A 3,336-nucleotide genomic window follows, 5' to 3' on the forward strand; every position below is an offset into this window, starting at 1 on the left:
TCAGGAAGGAAAATGGTGTTTCTAGAGGTAAGATAGGCAGAAACAATGATTACATTGCTTAAACAAACAAAAATCTTGAAGACAACTTTAAAGAGTGAAAGAATCCTATATTTTTCACATATCACATATTTTGTAAATTAGTCTCTTTTTTATTCAGAACCATATTAAAAAGGAACTTTGAGAAAAACGTCTAGACAGTAAAGAAACAAACTCAGTATCAATTAGCAAAGAATTGAGTGCAATAGAAGAATGCTCATAATTGGTATTGGGGACTTTTCTAGATTTTCTAATAATGATCTGGAACTGATAAATACAAGCAACAGTTACTACTGTGGCTCTCTGGCGGCAGACAAGGAGAAAGACACAACTGAAGAGCTTTCTAACCCTCTAATACCTGGTAAACATCACCCTCCTTTTAACTTCCATGAGATTAACTTTGTTTTCATCTCTCTTCTCTCTTGCAAGTCTATTCTCCCACGTTTGCTTTCAGAAAGCACAGTCGTACAAGAGATAGCAACCATACATGACTAAAGAAGATAAAATATGACAACCAATGTCTGTTCTGTTTTCTTTTGTGTGTGTGTTGAGTTCTTATTCATTAATTTCAGGACATTCGTTAATTCATAATTTTATGATTTGCTCAGACTGCAATTGTAATTTCAGTACTCCTGTCTCTGCTCTTGGTAGCTAAGGATACCTGTTTGTTCATTCTACATGAATGTTGTTTTAGATTCCACATGAGTGGTACCTGATTTATTCCACTTAATACATACATAGAGATTGGTGACTCTAGTCATATCTGACAGATTTCAAAACATTTTGTGGTTACATCTAATTCTGTTATGTGAAACGTTGTTTTTTCTTGATTAATTTGCATTGACAGACAGCTGATTCTTCTGTATCCTCAATAGATGTTTCATAGTCTCTCATCCCAGGAAATTTTACAAGAGAATGTTTATTTCTAGGCATCATACCCAGGCTAATAATAGATACCCTTCTCCACCTCCACTTTCTGAGCACTTCTGCATCTATGTTTGTCTGACAGTTTGATTAATTTACTTCAGATGTAACTTCTGCTTGGAGAAGTGAATTGAAAGACACTAAACTCTCAAACACTCTTTCTTTGATTTTCAACAGTAACCTCACTCTTATTGGGTGAAACAACAATTCTATGCATATTACTGTAGGATTCTCTGATATACTGGCATGCTTATCCCAAGGAAGTTTATTTAACTAGGATGCAGCCTTTGGTCTAAGAGCTGTGATGATATTCTCTTTGGTCTTTGAACGATGCATCTTTTCTCTAGTTTCTTTAAGCCACAGAGCTAAACATTTTGTTTATTGATTCTACCTTTCCTATATTTAAGAATAATTTGAGTTACAGACGTATCATTGGATGCATGGTAACATGAGTAGAGGTGCCCAGAGCATCTAGTGGCATCAGCTTTGTACTGCCTTATATCAGTATTGAGGACCAATCCCCAAGACTAGGCAAGAAGAGTAAGGATCATTATCCACTAAGACATCTTTCCAGATTGAGATATAAGCATTCTTAGACTGAGTTATGAGAACCAAACATAAGTGAAACCTGGAAGCATTCTAGCTACCTGTTTATGTCCATGAAATCTAAACTCTCATGTCTCTGTGCACCTTGTCAAGGTCATGTTGTTCTCTCTCTGGGACGCCAATATGCCCTTTATAGTAATTCTACTACAAGAAATGCTTTCAAAGTACATTGTGATACAGTCTTAGATAATCTTGATTTTCACAGTTGTGTAATTACTTTCATAACATCTTTGTTACGTATGTTTCATGATAACACAGATACTTTACTGAGAGATTCAAGAGCAACATTGAATTCACAATAATAACAAGGTGCCTCACAAAGGTTATAGTTATTCAAGGACAGCAATCTCTGACAAGATTTGTGCAACAAGAAAATCACACAGTCTCAGGCACCATTTACTTCCTAGTACTGCATGTACTTTTCATCAAAATGGAGAATTCAGTGTCCATATAAGTTAACTTCTACATGCTTCCAACCTTCCCCTCCTACTTCCCTGTAAGACTATAGGTCAGCAAGAAATCCCATCATTTGCATGTATTTATCTGCCCCAGTGTCTAGTTAATTCAGATGTAGATGATAAAATTGAACAAATGTGTACTGTGTAATCTGCATGACCTCATTACTTAAAACACACACAAAAATGCCCCATTATCTTATCATAACTTGGTTCTACTTAAAGTACACTCATTTATAAATTTGACTATTACATTGCTGGCTGGCTGGACAACTCTGTAATGAGCCTTATGCAGTCACAACTGCTTACTTATTTGCAATTGTTTAATTTTTACAAAGACCACCTATTCAATCAAAATCAAATAAATTTTTCTATAAAGTTTAGTACCCAGAACAGTTCTGAGACAATATTTTCCTGAGGTTATTTTTTTAATTGAATGAATAATGAACTGAATTTTTTACTATTTATTAAAAGGGGCAACAGCTTTAATGAACAATATTTGATATGTTTGGGAGGAAATATGAAAAATTTAGGACAGCTTATTTTAGCTTTAGTTTTTTTTCATCATAATGCATATATATGATATTAAACTATATCAAAAGAAAAGGCATATATAGCTGGGATATAAAAATATATGTCTTTATATGTATATATAAAAAAGTATATATATTTTTCTATCACCTCATAAGTCTGACAAAGTATTTTTCAATAATTTGAAAAGTTGTAAATCTCCTAAGTGTGAATTTTTTATATTCCTGTTTGAATATAAAGTGATTCTTGTATCCTTAGTAATAAATTATTTCAAATTATAAAGAGTCCATTATCATAAATAAATGTATCTTCACTGTGTGTATTAAAAAAGTATGATGGCATGAGTCCACAGTCATATCGCAGACACTGGCACTTCCTCTGTTCATTATTAAAAGCTTTTTCTTGATCCATCAGCTGCCTGTCAGCTCATTTGCCTTTCATCAGTCTTGATTTCCCACAGTGTCCACAAATCAATTCTCTGAGGCTGTCACACACTGGCATAATATTTATTTTCAGTTAGTTACCATAATCACAGTATATCCTCAAATACTTAGTCATAGTTTATAAAGAAACATAATTTGAATTTGTGAGAGTTTTCATAAAATTATCACATGTAGAAAATAATACAGAATTGTTGTTATATGTATACACATAAATATGTGTGTGCATGTAAATAGTTATCTAGAAACAAAGAATACAATTATTCATGGAAAAATAACATATATACATATCTATAATTATGGATTTTTGATTTCTAGTGCAAAACCTTTTAATATAGCCATTA

This window comes from Rattus rattus, chromosome 3, assembly GCF_011064425.1.
Source record: "Rattus rattus isolate New Zealand chromosome 3, Rrattus_CSIRO_v1, whole genome shotgun sequence".
NCBI lineage: Eukaryota > Metazoa > Chordata > Mammalia > Rodentia > Muridae > Rattus > Rattus rattus.